Source organism: Diabrotica virgifera, chromosome 4 (assembly GCF_917563875.1).
Source record: "Diabrotica virgifera virgifera chromosome 4, PGI_DIABVI_V3a".
In the NCBI taxonomy this organism is placed as follows: Eukaryota; Metazoa; Arthropoda; class Insecta; order Coleoptera; family Chrysomelidae; genus Diabrotica; species Diabrotica virgifera.
The window spans coordinates 65,181,317-65,203,163 of NC_065446.1; the positions used below are offsets into that span (position 1 = coordinate 65,181,317).

At 33.1% G+C, this 21,847-nt stretch overlaps 1 long non-coding RNA gene across 1 annotated transcript; it reads right to left on the reverse strand.

Annotated features, from left to right (window-relative positions):
* Positions 1-3,433: 3,433 nt before the first annotated feature.
* Positions 3,434-7,205, reverse strand: LOC126883531 (uncharacterized). Its single transcript, XR_007697690.1, has 2 exons — positions 6,937-7,205; positions 3,434-3,715 (listed from the first exon to the last, which is right to left on the reverse strand). It is a non-coding gene; the product is annotated as an uncharacterized LOC126883531 (long non-coding RNA).
* Between the last annotated feature and the right edge of the window lie 14,642 nt (positions 7,206-21,847).

The following is a 21,847-nucleotide window of genomic DNA, read 5'->3' on the forward strand; positions in this document are numbered from 1 at the left end:
TGTGAATGTGTGTGTACAATTTTATTGGGTTAATATTTTTTAAATTATTCACCTCCTTCGCTGATCTAGTCAACCAATTTAATCGCATTAACCAATAAACTTTATCTTAGGTATGTGATACTATGTTACACAATATTAGTGGTCTGTTGGAGAGATCAAAATGTACATAAAATAGTTAAACTATTTCAATGTGTCCAATTAAATATTTTGGTATTCTTTAATGATAGTTTTAAATTATTATGTTTGCAATAGAAATGATGATCATTTATCTAGCAGAAAAAGATGGGCCAATACTTAGATTTTTTTATTCTTAAGTTGATTTTAATGGTACAGTTTAAATTTAAACACAAAAAAGGACCTGTTAGTTTTCGTGTTATATAATCCGAGTTTTGGATAGTTTAGTAGAAAAGAAGATTTTTCTCGTCACACTATCCTTGGCAGGCAAACAACAGTTGTTTTGAGTAGTTTGGACCTCTCTTACAAGAATCTATATGTTTCCTGTAGTAGATTTTGAATCTGTTTAATTTGTTAATACAAATTAAGGTAAAAATATGGCCAAATTTCGTTTTTTTCGTTTATTAGCAAACAGTGAACCATTTGAAACAAATTTGAATATAAGTCAGATAAAAACCTTCAAAATGGCATTTTAAAAATACTTTTATCATTATTGTTTATTAAATATCGAATCCACTACGTAGCGTTTAGTTTCCGAAAAATATGATTTCATGATTTTAAATATGAACAATTCACACTATCTGGCACGTATCGTATCAGACACCTTACGTTTCCGTTCAGTATATTCGCAAACAGTGGCGTAACCAGGCGGTTTTGGGGATTGTAATCCCCCCCATTGGGATGTACTTTGAGCTCTATACGTTTAACACCATTACTATTCCGTACCCCCTAGAGACCCCCCAGTAGATGTAACTTCCCCCCCCCCCCCCCGCTTATGATCATCCTGGTTACACCGTTGTCACAGCATAGAAAACGCAACAGCAGTGACACACTAGTAGGCGGGAAAAGTTCGCGCACTATTATTGCGCAGATCGTCGGCCATTTTGTACGTAGTCTCAGACAGACGCGGCTAAACACAGTATAGGTAATAGGTATACTACATTCGCTCTCGCGAGATTTTTTTTGACACATTCGGAATAGGAAACATACAACACAAAAATTCCTACCTCATACTATTAACTGCTAAAATCAACTCAAATCAACTTAATCTTTCATTAAAAAAAGAAGAATTATTAGAAATAGTGGGAGTGTCTACTAATCTCATACAATTTTGTGAAGTTTATTTCTACAAAATATTTTTATTTTGTACAATAAATAATTTTCTCATTTGTTATCAATACATTATAATGGTGTAAATAAATAATTATTGATTGGCGTAAGGTTTATGTTATTTTTATGTCTGTTTACTATTAATAATATTGGATATGAGCAGGTGCGTTGGCTTTGTAGTAATTTCCAGTCACTTCTGACAACTGAACTTTTCAAAAAAGAAATTACTAACGTCAGTGTCAAAGTGAATCTCGATAGAGCGAATTCAGTATATTTAGTCCATTCCGAAGTTGTAGTTTTGTTTTGACATTTCCCTTCTGACATAACCTATATGTGTATCATAAAATAATATTATATATTATATACAGGCATATCATGCCTTTTTTGCCTTTACACTTACTTGTGAATTGATTTTTTGTTTTATTTATTTACTGAATATAGAGAGACTTTTAACTGTCCAAGGTTGTTCTAGCTTTGTTGTTTTAAAATTTGTGATGTTTGTTATAATGATAATAGGAGTCTTATTTAAATTGGTGCATTAAAAGGGATTTATTATATTATTAGCAGTAATTCCAAATGCGAATATTAGAGCAGGGCATTTAGCACAAAATAAATCGATTTTTAAATACAGCACCTAGAGATTTGCAACTTTTTGTATTGTGTTTAGGATGGTGTCAGAAAAAAGGTATACTATAGAAAAATGGGTGGAAATGACCCCCGGTGCTCAAAAATCCTCCACACTCCAGAAGACAACATGTCTTAGCAGTGATCTTGGGCACCAGGTAGTGCATCCAGAAGGTGACGTGACCATAGACATGTTTAAGTCTCTAGACACGAAAAGTTTAAAGTCTCTAGGTGCTGTATTTAAAAGTCGATTTATTCCTATGTTTTTAGTGCTAATGGTCTATATGTTTCAACACTATATCATGCCCAAAACACGCCATAATAATGTGTTTTGAAATGTCATAGAAACCTCATTTGTGACATTATTTACTTTTAATATTATATGACTACTGCATATGCATCCAATTTTCTGTAATTCTTGACGTTTTCGTAATCGAATTTTATCTGCACATTCTTTTGGCACCATCCCTAATTCCTCTAATTTAATCTAATAGCCTTTTAATAGTCTAATGAGATATGATGTAAGGTCCATCTGCACCGATCTGTTTAATGGATTAAAATTATTTGATGTAATTTAGTATGTTTACAAATTATAAAAAAAGGGTGCCCGATATAATTTTGTTTTGACTATAATTAATGAATAATTAAAAAATTACTTTTTTTATATATTAAACAGTTATTTATGTATCAAGGGCATTAAATAGATGTTTATACCCTAAGGGCGACAAGCTTATAAATTACATAATTATGCATGTGGTGAATATAAAATTTTATGTCATAGCGGTTCATTGCGTCAGTTAAAGTTTTAATTTTATAATATAATAAATTAGAAGAAATACTGTATCGCAGCAGGTATTTAGTACTGTTGGTAGAAAAGTGATGTTGGTTAGCAATTTGGTATTAACATAAACAAAGTTTTTCTATGTGAAATTGTCAAAAAAGTCAGAATGCAAGAGAAATTCGATATTTCTGAAAAAAAGCCAATAAAGCGACTGAGAATCTATTACCAAATAAACGTATCTATGACAAGGAATACGCTAAATTTCAACCATGGATGACAGAAAATAATACTGAATGCGTAAATGAGACTGTACTACTGGCATACACTGTACAGGACGACCAAGAAAAACATGGAACAATAGGATAAGCAAGATTCTCAAAGAAAGAGGGAAGACATAGAGTGAGCCGAAGGAACTAGCTAGAGACAGAAAAGAGTGGTGTACATTTGTAGAAAAAAATTTAAGAGAGCTTGTACACCTCGACACCTTCGGGTATAAGAGGTTTTCGATTATGTATGCATGTTAATTATAGTCAGAACAAAATTATATCGGGCACCCCTTGTTTTTTATAATTGTTACCATACTAAATTACATATCCAATAATTTTAATCCATTATTAAACAGATCGGTGCAGATCGACATTATATTGGATCCTCTACTATAAATAAAAGATCCAAAGTACCAACAATACTGTCAGTAGTCTTAAAATATATTTATTAAAACATACCAACTGTAGAAAAATAATATAACTTATCAAATCTGTTTATTTAAAAAATACAGCTACTATTTATAATTATTATAAATATGATTTATACGTAATCATTTGATTTTAATTTCACACTATCACTTTGGACGGTTATAGTCTTTCTGGCATTATTCGAATTTCACTTTTATCCAATTGCAGTTGCAACTCCAATAGAGTCATGTAACAGTTTTGTAACTTGATTTGTGGACGTCCGTGAGAGCGGTTGCAACTCCACTGGAGATTCCTGTGGCAGTTCTGTACTGGAAACTGTGTCAGAGAAATCCTAAAAAAATATTTTTGTTAGATTCCAAAGCCACAAGAATAATGGAAACATATAGCAAAGGAATTTGAAGCAAGATTGAACTTTCCCCATTGCTTCGGTGCCGTTGACGGCAAATATGTGCAGAGTATTCTACCAAATGGGCAAGGTTCCTATTTTTATAACTATAAAGGATTTCATAGTATGGTTTTGATGGCAGTTGTAAATGCTAATTATGAGTTCATAATATACGAATTTGGCGTGAATGGGAGAATTTGTGATGGAGGTGTTATAGAGCAAACAATATTTTACAACAAATTAAAAGAAAATACATTACAAATTCCAGTCTTTGATCGCCTCAGTGGTTCAGATAAAATGCTTAGTGACGTGTTTATTGGTGTTGAAGCTTTTGCCTTAGCTCCACATTTCTTAAAACCGTTTAATCAAAGAGAATTAACAAATGAACGCAAAATATTCAATTACCGCCTGTCAAGGACAAGGCGAGTTGTAGAAAATGCCTTTGGTATTTTAGCTAACAGATTTTGAATTTTCCATACCACTATTAATTTAAATCTAAAAACTGTATATATCATTGTCATGACATATTGTGTACTCCATAACTTTTTGAGAATTAAATATGCTTCAACCTATACTCCCATTGGAAGCTTAGACGTTGACAATAGGAATGGTTTAAGAACAGAAGATTCTAATCTCATTGATATGCAGAGATAACATTATATAAGTATTTCCAGAGACGCCAAGCAAACTAAGGATAAACTTTTTTTATGGTATTTCAATAATGAAGGTAGTGTACCATGACAAAATAGATGGTGTAATTCATAATATAGTTTAATTATAGAATTTAATTCAAGTTCTAAATATTGTGAACGTAGATATAGTTTAATAAAGAAATTTTTTTAAATTAATCATGGTTTTTAATTGATAGAAACTTACAAAATACCTTTTCAGGTAGATATGATTATTCCACAAACGCAAATATGCAACAAATATGTGTGTCAAGTGTCAACAATAGAAATAGCAGGAAATTTCTTAGACAGTTAGAAATTCGATTAGCATCTTTTATTTCGACAAAAATTTGGCATCCATGCCCAAAATTCTGCTTAAATTTTTGTAGAGAGTAGAAAGACTTCCGGAGTGGAAATTGAAACACCAATCAGTAGTAAATTAAGAAATGCAATTTTCTTTACACCTACAACAGTGGCTCAATCCCATATGAACATAATACTACATTAAATATGCCACAAGAAAACAGTGTCAGAACTTAGCAGAAATACATAAGTTGATTAATTATTATATTCTATTATTATAAGTATATAAATTTTTTTTGGCAGTAGTACCCCAATATTGGAAAATTAAATACTAAAATGGTAAAAGAAATTTATATGATTTAAAAGAATTCTCTATTTTAGAATGAACTAAAAATATAAAAATAAAATATTGCCTCTTTTAATTTTTCAATCATTAAAGTGTATGCTTCATTCTCTACTTTTCACCTTCCATAATGCATGCCAGCTCAAAAATTTGTACAACTCTTCAATTAAGAATAGGTTTGCAATGCTTCTAATATCACTCATTTCGACTGTCCACCTTGAAAACTTTTGCCGGACTGAACTTCTGACCACACTTCAAGTAAAACTGCACAGGTAAAATCTTCAGCATGTTGATGAGAGTACAGGCGGCGCTTGGAGGCTTACATGTGATACCGTCTTGCTGCTCTTACCTGCGCAAATGAGTCTCTGCAGACATGGTCTCAGGCAAAACGTAGTGTGTAGCCAGTGTATTATACTACAGACCTCAAGGCTCTGAGGATAGTCAGCATAATTTAGATTGCTCAGATTTCTGCATTATCATTATGAATGATATATGTACAACGTTATGCTGTCATGACATTTGCAAAAAAAATTGTTTGTATTGATGGTACCTATGGAACTAATATTGGTGAAGGCGTTGCTGTGACATACATGATTTCAAATAGAATGAATACTACAATTTCTACCTAATAATATCACTACAGATATGTTTATGAGAGATATAATGGAAACTTTTTATAACGGATGGACAGCAGTGATAATGTGACAGCTGTGTCTAATCGATTATTTTGTTCCTGGCACATTGATTGTGCCTGGAAAACTAATCTAACAAAAATTTCTGTAGTTGAAAAAAGAATGGAAGTATGTATACAAGTGCTTGAAATTTATACAAAGTACAAAGTACTTTAGAAGTTAACAACTTTTAAAAAGATTTGTTGAATTTTCCAACTGGAGAATGATTCTGGTACTGTTAAATTTTATGAGTACCTGAGTAAAAATTATAGTTTGAATACTAAGTCGGGGTTCTACTGTTATAGAAAGGAATTACTAACAAATACAAATATGTACTTGGAGAGTATGCACAGTATTATAAAAAGGTGAAACAACTAGATAAAAGCATGCATAATTTGACACACTACACTCGAGATAAACAAGTGGAAAGACTAATTCAGATAACAAAAGGTTTGTAAATATGTTTTGATTTAATTTTGTCAACATTTTTGTGGCTTTCAGGAAAAAGGACTGATTGATTGACTGCCATTAATTGTAGCCACAAATTATAAATTTGATATTGAAAGTGTGGAAGGAAATGATGAATTTAAAAAATGGATAATTAAAAATAAAACAAACTCAAAAATATGTACTGTTACAGAGAAACTGTTTAATGTATGTTATCTTGTCAGCTACATACTATGTAAAATATGCTACCATTCCTACTCATGTACTTGCCTTGATTATTTTATTAAATTAAATTCAATCAAATATTTGCCAGCACATTCACTACCTTTGTATTACATGAGTCACACTAAATAATTAAGTTCCAAGCAGTGATATTTGGGAAGAACTGGAGTCTTCAGCACCTACGCACACATCAAAAACCGAGGGATAGATAGAAATTTCATGAGATACTATCTGCTCAGCACTGTAAGTAATTGCATTAGGTCAAAAATGCAACAGTGAAGATATTTTAATGACAGCCGTTAATCAAATTAAAGCTGTGAAAGCCAACAAATTTCACGTTGATCCAAATATGAGACTTGAGAAAATTCAGAAAGGGTGAAACAGGTGTCATTTTCTACCAAGAAAAAGACAGTGTCTACGTCTGGTAAACTATTAAGGAAGCCCAATATCGCAGAGTCCTCCAATTTGAATGAAGTATCCTCTAAATGGTATGTATTTGCATAATGCCTGTACCTATGTGTTGTGAGTACACAATTAAGTAATCAGCAAACTGCATGTCCATTTCTTGTTTAAGTTCACCATTATCTATAAATAGTTTTTCGCAGATTTTAAAACAACAAAACTAGAACAACTTGCAACAGAACAACTCCTCTATATTCAATGAAACAAGAATCAATTCAATTTCAATATACAACTCCTTGTATACAACACAATAAAACACAAAACATAGGTTAGGTTAAATAAAACGGAAATGTCAAAACAAACTACAACTTCGGAATGGACTAAATATACTACATTCGCTCTCGCGAGATTTTTTTTGAGACATTCGGAATAGGAAACGTACAACACAAAAATTCCTACCTCACACTATTAACTGCTAAAATCAACTCAAATCAACTTAATCTTTCATTAAAAAAAGAAGAATTATTAGAAATAGTGGGAGTGTCTACTAATCTCATAAAATTTTGTGAAGTTTATTTCTACAAAATATTTTTATTTTGTACAATAAATAATTTTCTCATTTGCTATCAATACATAATAATGGTTTAAATAAATAAATATTGATTGGCGTAAGGTTTATGTTATTTTTATGTCTGTTTACTATTAATAATATTGGATATGAGCAGGTGCGTTGGTTTTGTAGTAATTTCCAGTCACTTCTGACAACTGAATTTTTCAAAAAAGAAATTACTAACGTCAGTGTCAAAAAAAATCTCGCGAGAGCGAATGTAGTATACCTATTACCTATACTGTGTTTAACCGTGTCTGTACCAGACAATGTAGAAAATCGACAGTGTTGCCGATTTGTACATAATTATCAGATTTACTCAACTTTTATGACATTCATATTTTTTAACATAATTTTATATACGTATGCCTGTGGGAATTATGTCAATAATTGGGACATAACACAAAATATTGACGATGAATGGCGATTGTATTGTTAATCTTTTGCATAAATTCCAGAAATTATTCAAAAAGAATCTCTTACGGGTAATAAAGTTGGTGACATCGGCAACACTGATGAACCAACACATCACATCACCACTGAGATGTACTACGCGAAAAATGGCGACCCTGTACTTTTCAACTTCAAAGGCGGCATCAGGGAGTGTCCTTGCTGGTTTCGTTTATTATGCTGTGCCGTTGTTCGCAAACAATAGGTTTGTTTCAATCCGTCACAAAAACCGTTCTTGAACGGTTACTAGTATGCGCAGTAACTAAAAATGTGTTAGTGCGCATAATTATTTGTTATTGCGCATGCGCGTAACGATTTAAGAACGGTAAGGTGACGGGTTGGAACAAACCTATTATTTTTCGGATGTCGATCGGTATGGAAGGAGTGATAATGTGAATTCATGTCCGTCGTTTTGCAGCCATTGTTAGGTAGTTGTTTGATACAGAGTATTTTGTCGTTTATTGTTCGCGTATGTTCATTGCTCTGTGACTAAATTTTTAACAATATGACTTTGAACGGAAGTGAAACCTCGTATTTGGAAATTTTGGTATATTTGGTATTAGTAAAAATATATTTGGAAACATTAATAAAACTTTAGCATTGAATGTACTTTTCAAACCTTCTTTTTACTACCGACTTGCCTTCTTCATCGTCAAGTAGAAGAGCAATTGCACATAATTTTTTTCGCGAAAAGCGAGGACACATCTTCACCGGACCAAACTGAAACGTTCTATGTATGAAAATGTGGAAAAATTACTGGAAACACCACGATTTTTTACCCGTGTGTCATTAATACCTGGCGAGATAAAACATATACTTTTTATCTAGCATCATTCTCTTCCACGCATGAAACGAATGACAAACCAGCTGCCGCCTGTTCTTAAGTAAAAACACATGCTATTTTTATGAACGCTCTAGACTCAGTACATTGAAGAGAGAAAGCTAAAAAAAAAGACGATTGGGGATGTTTTCACATTTTAAGTACAATTTGTGACATTTCCGGTTTGTCTACCTGTGACATCTACCTCTAGTCTAGATGCTTCATGACAACACTTTGTTTGGATATGAAACGTTTTAATTAGTCTATGTTTACATAAAAAAATGACGTAAACTTATAAAAAACGAAATTCCTTTTCAACAGTGGTAGTCTACTTGTACTTTGTCGGTTTCGTCAGAAATCATCTGCCTCTAGTCTAGATGCTTCATGGCAACGCTTTGTTGGGATATAAAACGTCTTAATTAGTCTTTGTGTAGGTACATAAAAAACTTACGCAAACTTATAAAAAACGAAATTCCTTTTAAACAGCCGTAGTCTACTTGTACTTTGTCGGTTTCTACCTCTAGTCTAGATGCTTCATGGCAACGCTTTGTTTGGATATGAAACGTCTTAATTAGTCTATGTTTACAAAAAAAAAATGATGCAAACTTATAAAAAACGCAAAGTAAGCAATTAAAACCATTTTATCCTTAATTAAATTGCACAAAGACGCTCATCAATAATATGCGGACGATACAGTACTCCTAGCTTCTAGTCAAGAAGATCTGCAAACACTACTTGATAGTGTCGTTGAGAGTTGTAGGGAGGCAGGTCTGGATCTGAACATACGGAAAACCAAAATACTCGTAATAAGTAAACAGCAGCATATAAAACAGTTTATATATGTAAATAATACCAAACTTGAGCAAGTTGATAAAATCGTTTACCTTGGACAGCAACTAAATTGTAACGCAGAAAGTCACGGCGAAATTAGATCTAGGATAGAGCAGGCTAGAGCCGCTTTTAGAAGGATGTCCAAGGTGTTATCTAACAGAGACCTAAAATTGGCATTGAGGATCCGCTGCTACGTATTCTCGGTCTTACTTTATGGTGTCGAGTCCTGGACTGTGAATAAAATCGATAAATCGCCTTGAGGCTTTCGAAGTGTGGTGCTATAGAAGAATTTTAAAAGTTTCCTGGGTGGAGAAGATTCGAAACTCCACAATACTAGAACGTCTCAGCCAGACTACTGAGATCATAAAAAGCATCAAGCAGAGAAAGCTGGAGTACTTCGGACACGTAATTAGAGGTCCCAAATATAGGCTGCTACAAAATATTATGCAAGGAAAAATAGCAGGCAAACGCAGTCCAGGACGAAGAAGAACCTTATGGTTGAAGAACTTGCGAGATTGGTATGGTGCTGATACAAGCATGATATTTAAGATGGCAGTGAATAATATTAGGATAGCTATGATGGTAACCAACGTTCTGAAAGGACATGGTACATGAAGAAGAAGAAAGACTCTCATGGTAGCGCAAATTTTAAAAATTGGAGGATAGTCTTCCATACATATTAAGTTTATTTTTTAAAAGTAAAAACATCTTTAAATGAAACTTTATAATGCGACAATATTTGACTTCGACTCAAATAATGAGATTGATATCTACAAATCAATATATAAATAAAAAATAACGATACAAAATAAAACTACATTTAAATAAATTATCACCAACCCGCTGGGTTATTAGATTAAGAGTCGGTAAAATTAAGTTAAATACAATAAAATCATCATTTACATTAACCATATATTAGGAAAATTAATTTATATACTTTCACCGTCTCAATGTGAGCAAACCAATAATATTTTTTATCGTTAGAAGCAAAGTTTGCCACCGATAAAATGAAAAATGTACATAACAAAAATTTTCAGAGTAAGTACAAAATGTATTTTGTCTACGGCCGTGATAAAACAGCCACTTTCCCGCACACGTTTCATTTTCGAAAGTTGCACTTTCTCTCACGGCGTGAGGGAAAATAGAATACTTAGAAGTAGTACTATGGCATGATAATATATTACAATACGTGTAATAAACTAATATTTAGATATTATTTACTACTATATTTCAAATTTGTCTCATTGTGTTCATGTTTTAATGTAATTAACGCGATAATGCGTTGAAATAGAATTATTTTGACATAATATTCAAAAGTCAAATCAATAGACAATAACAATGGTTTTGAATCGTCGTCGTGAAAACCAATATCTGTAAACAAATTTATTTTTTTTTTGTTTAATGTTTATTAGGCAATCTGTTAGAACATATAACAATAGGCACATTTTATCTGTGAAAAATTGACACGAAGAGAATGACCAGCGCCACACATCGCTATAGAGATAATATTAAATTGCTGTATGTGCACACATTAACTTAGCTACTGTAATATATTATACTACAATATTAATGTCTGTGAGGTAAATCTAATGGTGTCTGTCTCTTTAACCGTTTTGTTTCCTGACTGTGACTGTTGTATAACAAATGGATTGCAAGCACATTTGCGTGGCTTTCAAGACGTTCGATGTATTTTGCACTTAACTCCACTATCACTTCACTGACGGTTTTAGTTTCCAGATCATTGTAAATATCCCTGTTTGTAACAAACCACGGAGCATCGATGATTGAACGTAATACCTTGGACTGGAATCTCTCAATTATGGATACATCCGACTTGGATGCTGTTCTTCAGAGCTGCAGACCATATGTCCAGACTGATCTGATTTGAATATTGTGTTGTAGACTAGCCGTTTATTTCTTATCGTGAGCTTAGACTTACACCCTAGAAGCCAATAATGCTTACTAAATTTGATGCCCAGTTGTTTCTGTTAGTTCCCTATATGGATTCTCCAGGTTAATCCCCTGTCCAAGTGCATGCCCAGATATTTTACAGAGGTAACTGAGGGAATTACCTTATATTATTTATTGTTACTGTAGGTGATTCACTGTGATATTTTGTAAAAACGATATGGATTGATTTTTGTTCATTCAATTTAATTCTCAAATTTTGTGCCCATGTATTTATTTGATTTAGTACTCTCTGGAGTTTTGGATTTTTGTGTACTGCTAGGATTGCAGTATCGCCTGCAAAGGGGGTGGTCGTTGTATCACGATTTGTGGGTGAGTCGACTGTGTAAACCAGATACAGTTGTGGTCCCAGAACGCTTTCTTGTGGTACCACAGATCTGATGGGATATATTTTTGTATAGGCTGACTCAAACTTCACTCTAAAATATCTTTCTGATAAATACGACTTCAGGAGTGTATATAGTTCATCTGGTATGTTCTTTTTCAGTTTATACAACAGTTCTTGATGCCAAACTTTATCAAAAGCCTGTCTAACATCGAGACTTATTATATAAATTTATTAAAAGTTTGGTTTTGACAACATTGTCAAAGAATGTATTAATTTGTGTATTTTTACTCCTGAATAAAAATTGATATAACTCTATTCGTTGTGGCATTTTTCCCAAACGTACGGATCTAGAAAAATATTGTTCCTTACTCATGCGGAAAGTGTTTTCCCGCACTCAACTGCTTACCCGAACTCCATTATCGCGTCGTTCGGGTCAACGGCTGTCTCGTGTGGGAAAGTATAGCTTTCCGCACCAGTTAGGAAAATAGCTATTTGTATAACAAGGGAGGAAAGTGCTACTTTTCCTCCCGAGAATGAAGTTTACTGCCCGACGCGTAGCGGAGGGCAGTAATCATTCAAGGGAGGAAAAGGCACTTTACTCCCATGTTATACATATGGTTTTTCCACCTTCCTCAAATAACAAGTTATTTTTTCATTTTTACTTAATTTATTTATGTAACTAACCAACAAAATTTATTAGAACTAAAACTAACAAGTACGTACAATATAACTGTCAACTGTCAAATATAAGTCAAATTAATAATGTAAACATTGTTAAATCAAAATAACAATTTACTGTTTTTGACCATTCTGCAAAATACAGAGTGTTTTATAAATAAACGTTAAAATGTATAGAAACTTACGTAATAGAAAATAGATATTGTACAGGGCGTCAATAAGTTACATTTCATGAATGAAATACAATGACGTCAATTTTACTTTCCTCCCTAGGGAGGAAAAGTACAACTTTGCTCCCTACAATCAGGTCCGGAAAAGTATACTTTCAGTAGAGGTAGGTGGAAATAACTATTTACTACGGCCGTGCTAAAACAGCCACTTTACCGCTCACATTTCGTTTCCGAAAGTTACATTTTCCCGCACCAATGCGGGAAAATAGAATACATACTTTGTAATATGGGTTTAAAATATATTATAATACATGCAATAAACTAGTATTTAGTTATTATTTACTAATTTATTTCAAATATATCTTATTGTGTTCATGTTTTAATTAACGCGATGTTAATTTTAACGCGATAATTCGATTAAATAAAATTATTTTGACATAATATTCAAAAGTCAAATCAGTAAACAATTATAGTCTAAGAGCTAGTGAACCCTCCGACTAAACGTATATCTACCAGGTGAATCGAAAAGTGCAAATTTAGGGGGTAAAATAAACTTTCTCCTGTAAGGTTTAAAGAAAGTCCTGTAAGGTTTGAGTAAGTCATTTAGAAGAAATGTGTACAATGACAGGCGAGTCTGAAGAGCAAAAGACCTTGCCAGGCGAGGGGAAAGATTAGGGGTTTTTCCTAAAATTATTCTTTTTGCATCGAACAAAATTTGTTTAGGTTTTTTGAATCATTTCAAACAAAAAAGGTCTTTAGTGATTTTTCTGTTAAGTTAATAGTTTTTGTTATATAAGCGATTGAAAATTGCGAAATCGACTATTTTTAACCCTAAATCGGACATTAATCTAAAAATTTCAATGTTGCCAAGGTACGTAGATATTCTTTAAACATTGATTGATGAAATCCCGAAGAGTATTTTGCAATAAAATATCGAAAACCCCTTTGTTTTTTTTTAATTGCTAATCAAGCGGGCGCGACACTGTATTATAAGTGAGGACGTTTGAGTTTGCATACATTCATTATCTCGAGAATGGACAAATTTCAAGAGAAATCCTCCGACAGGTCGATTTTTATTTTTGAATTAGGACTTTTTGGCATATATATATAATACTAGTGACGTCATCCATCTGGGCGTGATGACGTAATCGATGATTTTTTTTTAAATAAAAGTAGGGGTTGTGTGATAGCTCATTTGAAAGGTTATTTAATTCTCTATTCAGTAATATAAACATTAACATAATTATTTATACAGGGTGTACAAAAAATTTTTTTCTTTTATTTGTCAAATTTAATCAAAGTTAATTTAATAAAAATTTTTTTTGTACACCCTGTATCAATAATTATGTTAGTGTTTATATTAGCGAATAGAGAATTAAATAACCTTTCAAATGAGCTATCACACAACCCCTACTCTCATTTAAAAAAATCATCGATTACGTCATCTGGCTCAGATGGATGACGTCACTAGTATTATATATATGTCAAAAAGTCCTAATTTAAAAATAAAAATCGACCTATCTGAGGATTTCTCTTGAAATTTGGCCATTCTCGAGATAATAGAGAGATATTGCAAATTTAACACAGCCTACGCTGCGCTATTTACACCGCGCTATTTTGACAGAATTGACATTTCTCAGACGTGTCATAAATACAGATATTGCTCAACATTTTAGTTGTGGTATTTTTACGGCTTGATTGATTAGTTGTTTTTCTAATTTTTATGTAATTTAAAATGGATCAAGACTTAGAAGCTCTCATTTTTACCAATGCTAATGATGAAGACATCGCGTTTATCATCTTGCATAATATTCTGGAAGATGAACATATTTATATTACATGCTCAAAATCAAGAATTAGATTTAAATGCAAGTAAGGTTTGAATTTTCTTCCAAATATCGAGCAAGAGAAACAAATGATCCTTGAGTGTTCTTATAATAAAAGATTTTCCTGTTGCACTCTTCATGTTTTCCTGAACTAACGTCCAATTTTCAATATAAGTCAATTGATTTTGACTTAAAACTTATTTTAATAAACAAAAATCATCATCAGACGTAAATCTGATTCGTTTAATACTTAGGTCTGGATCCCGCGTATGAAAAAAAAGTTGATTAATAGCAAGCTGAAAATTTGTTAATAGCTTAAGGGCGTCTAGTCGAATAAACTTTGATATATGGGAACACTGGAACAGGGGCAGTTTTAATTGTGGAACAGGTTAAAAATTTGAAACGGTCACACCACCAAAACGGCACATTTATTTTGTCCGACAGAACAGACTTAAACTCTCCGAACAGAGATTAAACTCTCATGCAAAAATCAGACTGCTATTTATCACCAAATGGGTGTTTTAATGAGTGGAACATGTAGAATATGTAAAATGACAGGAATTATGACAGGTGATAAATAGCAGTCTGATTTTTGCATGAGAGTTTAATCTATGTTCGGAGAGTTTAAGTCTGTTCTGTCGGACAAAATAAATGTGTCGTTTTCGTGGTGTGACCGTTTCAAATTTTTAACCTGTTCCACAATTAAAACTGCCCCTGCTCCAGTGTTCCCATATATCAAAGTTTATCCGACTAGACACCCTTAAGCTTTTAACAAATTTTCAGCTTGCTATTAATCAACTTTTTTTTCATACGCGGGATCCAGACCTAACTGTCTGAGGGACTCATTTGAGAAAACTATTACAAATAAACTTGGTTTATATGAAAAACAGACAACAAACATAACCTGGAAAGAAAATAGCGCAACGAATACCGCACAGCGTAACGGTTCCCCTAATAACGGCAGGCACTATTTCCAATAACGCAGCGTACGCCAAATATCACGTCTGCGCATGCTCTACTGTCAAAATAACGCGTGCTGTAATACAGCAAGTGCAAAAGTGACTCTGTAATATCTCTCTAATGAATTTATGCCAACTCAAACGACCTCACTTATAAAATAGTGTCGCGCCCGCTTGATTAGCAATTAAAAAACAAAGGGGTTTCCGATATCGTATTGCAAAAAACTCTTTGGGATTTCATCAATCAATGTTTAAAGAGTATCTACGTACCTTGGCAACTTTGAAATTTTTAGATAAATGTCCGATTTAGGGTTAAAAATGGCCGATTTCGCAATTTTCAAAATTTTCAATCGCTTAAATAACAAAAACTATTAACTTAAGAGAAAAATCACTACATACCTTTTCTGTTTGAAATGGTTCAAAAAACCTGAAAAAAATTTGTTCGATGCAAAAAAATAATTTTAGGAAAAACCCCTAATCTTTCCCCTCGCCTGGCAAGGTCTTATGCTCTTCAGAATCGCCTGTCATTGTACACATTTCTTCTAAATGACTTACTCAAACACATACTTAAATTTAAACCTTACAGGAGAAAGTTTATTTTACCCCCTAAATTTGCACTTTTCGATTCACCTGGTAGATACACGTGCACCGCTGATGCCTGCCAGGTCATGGTTTTAGCCTTGGTGTGCTATGAGATATCACTAGAAAAATTTCTAGCCTTACAGGACGAGCGTTAGTCGGAGGGTTCACTAGATCTTAGACTATAGGTTTGTTCTAGCATCAGTTTCAAACGGTTTGAAACCATCAGCGAATAGTGGACCAGCGCGAGTAGAGGGGATAGCACTGGTGACTGCATTATGTTCTCTCACTGACCAACTGTTTGCTGACGGTATCTGACTAGTTTGACTGTTTGCTAGAACAAACCTAATAACAATATGAATGAATCGTCGTCATGGAAACCAATATCGTCGTCTTAGCAACCAATTTTAATGAAAGTTTGGTTTTGACAACCTTGTCAAAGAACGTATTAATTTGTGTATTTTCACTCCTAAATAAAAACCTTTATGGTTTGGTTTTTCCTAAAATCGGGTTTGGCCGGTAATCTATACATACATACATACATACAAAATAGGTTTTAACGAGTAGTAAAATAAATATAGATCAAGTCGTATTTAAGTAATGTTTGTAAATTATGTGAATAAAATTTAATAATAGTTATTTATATACCAAGTCAGTAAAGTGACTCTTTATCGAACGAGTCTGATATTACGAGCAGAGGGAGCGAAGCAAGCGAGGCGAGTAACAGACGAGTTCGATAAAGAGTCTTTACTGACGTGGTACATACAAAATTTTATAGTCGATCATAAAAAAACAACACTTACAATTTAAGAATTCTTTTAATTTTAGACGAAATAAAAATTTTGTATGCCATTAATGACAGATTACTTTTGCACGATGGCGGTGTCGATGTTTAATCGATAGTTATTAATATTGAATACCTAATTACTAAATCCAGTATCGTTTCGACAATCATAGAGGAGGGTCGTTCCAATATTATTGTCTTTGGTGTGTGATTCAAAATAATTGCTATTGTGATATTTTGTGAATTTGTTTTATTAGTGCAAATAGAGTCTTTAGAGCCACAATTTGTTTCCAAAAAATCTAAGTAATTATGGAAGCAGCTTCAATAGGTGGTCATAAACTGCCTGACGAAAACAACTCTAAAAAAACTAATACGGACGATAAGGCATCATTCTTTGTGTATATTGAACATACAAATTCTAGTATCGGAAGATTATTTCCAATCAGGGTCGGATCTTTTTTATTAACCCTAGAAGGACCAAGGAGGACTAAAAAGTATCCACAACATTGCATTACATCCGATTTTCTAAATACCTTTGTTCCTAAAAATCTCAAATAATTAATAGTTGTCGGCGTACTACTGCCCTATTAGATGGCATAATTAACATTTCTATAATTTAATTAATTTCCTCTTACTTTTATAAAAACTTGACAGTGGACTATAAAAAATAATCTCCTTGAACACCTTCAACATCATCCCAAAATGGAGAGGCACGATATCATTCATGTGTCAAATTAGCAAAATCTAAAAGAAAAAGGCCAATAAGTGGGCAAAAACAACCATAGTTTGTTCAAAATGCAAGTATGTATGCGGTAAGCACAGTAAGAAATCAAAAATTCAGTATCCTACGATGATGCCAATTCCACTGAAGCCGAAGACTCCGAGTAAATTATAAATTCGTATCTTTTAACTGTTCCATTAACGACTAGGAATAATACAAATGTGTTATCTTTAAATTAGTTTTAATAGAGAAGTGCGTTTTTTATTAATTTATGTGTGTGGCTCAGAAAATTTCAACAGAAAATATAAATTTCAGAGAAGCAGAGCAACTGCATAACAACCCGCAAAAATAACTACTAATAATAGATTTGCTATTTTAAATAACATTACAAGGGCCGGTATTTCAATAGCTACTTAAGCTTTTGCTTAGCTAAGCCTGTGTCAAAAGTTAAGGAGAAGCTTAAGCTGGGTGCCGTATTTCCATCATTCTCTTAACTAAACTGATGCTCAGCTGTAAAGTTAATTGGTTTGGTACCTCTGAATACGTCAAAGTGCCAGAGCTAACTGTTCTGAGGTAAAAACCACTACTGTTGACATTTAATTTTATCTTGTCATCTGTATCAATGTTATTTTTACTTCACTTAATTTTGTGTACATGGTACATGTGTTTTTAGTTTATTGTCTATATTTTCTCTGGTTATATTTTTATTGTTATTTTGCATAAGCAATAGATCCGTCTTTGTAATTTTATTTATTGGATATATTCCTTAAAATGTCCAATTGGAATGTAAGTTTATTTTTGTAAAATAAATATACCTACCAAGCATTGTAGAAATAAACAACTTCCATGTGCCTACACCTTCCAAAAGTAGTAAGAATTTTAATAATCGTTATTACGATTAATAAATTAATAGATTATTATTTAATAATCCAATAATAACGTTATTACTTAAAAGTTGGTTTTCAAAACAACTCTATAATTAATAATCTATAGAAATAACCTTAAAAAATAGAAAACAAATTTTAAGCAAAGGCTTAAACCGCTTAAACCAACTCCCGCGCGAGCTTAATATTATTTGGTTTAAGCCTAGGCTTAAGCCTCAAATTGAAGTGGAAATACAGGCATCTAAGCTTAAGCAAAGGCTTAAAGTAAGCTTTGGCTTAAGTGAGATTGGAAATACCGGCCCTAATTTTCCAAGCTTACCTAATCCAACTTACAATAATATCTCTAATTTCACATTAAATAAAGCGGAAAAAAGATTTAGTAACACAACAACTACAACTAATAAACTTAAAGCAACTTCTCCTTTAATTCTACCCCATACCTCTACCTCAACCAGCAAAAGACCTACTCCTAATTATAGTCCGATAATCCCTAATCATCACAGGGACGAATTTATTGATTATAAAGAGAAACTTATATTACTTGACCAATCTCATATTAACCAACTCATAGATACCACTAATCAATCTCAACCCATATGCAATTTAGAAAATGAATTAATAGTACAATCATTCAAGCTTAATAGTCTAAGCGCTAGTGAACCCTCCGACTAACGGTCTTCCTGTAAGTCTAGAAATTTGTATATTGATAAATCATAGCACACCAAGGCTAAAAACCATGACCTGGCAGGCATCAGCCCTGCACGTGTATCTACCAGGTGTATCGAAAAGTGCATAGTTTAGGGAAAAATAAACTTTCTCCTGTAAGTTTAAATTTAAGTATGTGTTTGAGTAAGTCATTTAGAAGAAATGTATACAATGACAGGCGATTCTATCTTATTCTTATTCTATTCTTATAGGCATTCATCCTATCCAAGATGGCGGAAAGTAAAAATGTGCCGTCACCTCTCTCTATAGTGAAAGAGGTAGATTTTGAAGAGAATACATTTAAATGTTGTCAAACGAAGCCTAATAAAACACTCGTTTGTGTAGTATGTTGAAATAGTTATCATATCTCATGTGCTGTGAAAAAGAAAGTGAAATTCTTCAAGATAGGGGATTCGCGTGTAATCTGTTGCCAAAATAGTGATGGACAACCCATCGAATCATTTAGTGCCATAGCGATAGAAAATCAGTGGTTAAAAAGGCTGTTAGCTGAAAAAGATGATAAGTACAATTTATTATTAGATAACAATAATCTATTAAAATCAAATAATGAACATTTGCTAGAAAAATTAAATTTATTGAAATCAGAAATAACCAGAACCAAAATCTCACAAAAACCCAACACAACTGCTAATGAGGGTTTAATAAAAAATCAAGGTAATGAAGATAAGACGGCCAGTGTCCAGTCAATGAATTCATTGATAAAGCACCAGATAAAGCACCAAACATTTTGAAAGGAATTCTAATATACAGGGCAATTCAAAAATTACTACAAACGAATTAAATGCACAATCAATGGATATACAAACCAAACAGACACGTGACTACATTACAAATTTAACTGTCGAAAATGAGGAAAGCACAAAAATGAGTCTTAATCATATCACAATGGGGAGTTCAGAGAATAAAACGAACGATGAAGGATATCAGATTGTGACAAAAAGATGCAAGAAAATAATGGGAACTGGAATTAGTGATAAGGATTTCCATGGAAAATCCGAAAAACCAGACAAACAATTGTGGCTATTCATCTCAAAAGTTCCGGATAGTGTAAATGCGGACCACATCAAGAGTTTCATAATAACTAAGACAAACTGCGAGGATATACAAGTAAAATTGTTACCAACTGACCAGAAAAGAAGGGACAATCAATGTTTCATGATAGGTGTACTACCTGACTTAAGGGAAGAAATTTACAATCCTGCTTTTTGGCCGAAGAAAATTGGCATTGAACGATTTAACTTTAGGTTAGGAAGAAGACTTTTAGATCGTGAGCATCACAATAGAGGTCTGTCAACTGGAGAAGATAGACCAGACTCTTTTTTAGTCAAGTAAATCCAAGAGAAAATAATATAGTAAATGTTATGTTATAGTTAGTATTTTAATGTATCTTGTACTGTGTTTGTACTATACCACGTTGTGTTTTATAAATGTAAACTCATTTTTAAAAAAAATAAATTTTCTGTCTGTCTGTCTGTCTGAACAGCATAAAACCTTGCCAGGCGAGGGGAAAGATTAAGGATTTTTTGAAAGATCGAAAAAAAAAAAGAAATTTACTAAAACAAGTTTTTTTTTTAATGTAATTGTACTAAATAACACTGGGGAACAATTTGAAACTTAATTTCTGTTGAGTTAGATTTTTTAGCTGTTTTCTATAGAATTAGGCATGCTGATTTCAAAACTGTTTTTAGTTTTCTTCTATCACGTCACGTTCTTTTTCTATGGGGGTGGGGCGCCTGGTGGGAGTAATGTCGCTCTGATAACTGCAATTTGTCTAGACTTGCCTGTTAAATTCAGTTATGTCTGTTATATTGTGGTGAAACGTTGTGTTTCGGTTAGCAGTATTTAGTATTTTGTTACTGAAGTGTATAGAACTGCTTAGTGTGTTTGAACTGAAACGTTTCCTCATGGTTACCTCTGCTCCTATATGTCGTAAGTTCGAAAACAGCCCCGATTCGTTTTGTTATATATGTGGCAGTTTTACCATTCCCAGTCAAAGGACAAACATTAGTACATTTGTCAGACAAGCATATTTTGCCTATTTTAAAGTGAAACTTGGTGATCAAGATAAAGTATGGGCACCTCATAAAGTGCATTTCCGGGTTTACGGATGTGGACCAAGGGAGAACGTGCTAAACTTCCATTTGGTATACCTATGATTTGGCGTGAACCCAAAGATCATTCAAGTGATTGTTACTTTTGTATAGTGAAAACATCAGGATATAAACAAGAAAAACAAATGTAAAATAGAGTATCCTAGTTTACTGTCAGCTACACGCCCAGTGCCGTATTCAGCCGAAAACCCCGTGCCAGTTTTCAATGAATTTCCCTCTTTGGAAGAAGAGGAATACGGATATGGTGCAGTTGACAGCGACTCCAACGATGAAGATTTCGAAATTGAAGATAACTCCGTACGTAAGGGATTCGAACAACAAGAGCTAAATGATTTGGTGCTAGATTTGGGACTATCCAAAAAAGCTTCAGAGCTCTTAGCATCACGACTCAATGAGAAAAACTTGCTTGAAAAGGGAGCCAAGGTATCCTATTTTCGAACACGAGAAAGGGCATTTCTGCACTATTTTCAAAGTGAAGGTGGATTTGTGTTTTGCCATAATGTAAGTGGTTTAATGAAAGAATTGGGAATTTCAAACTATGTATAACGCATCTGACTCGAGACTGTTTATAGATAGCTCA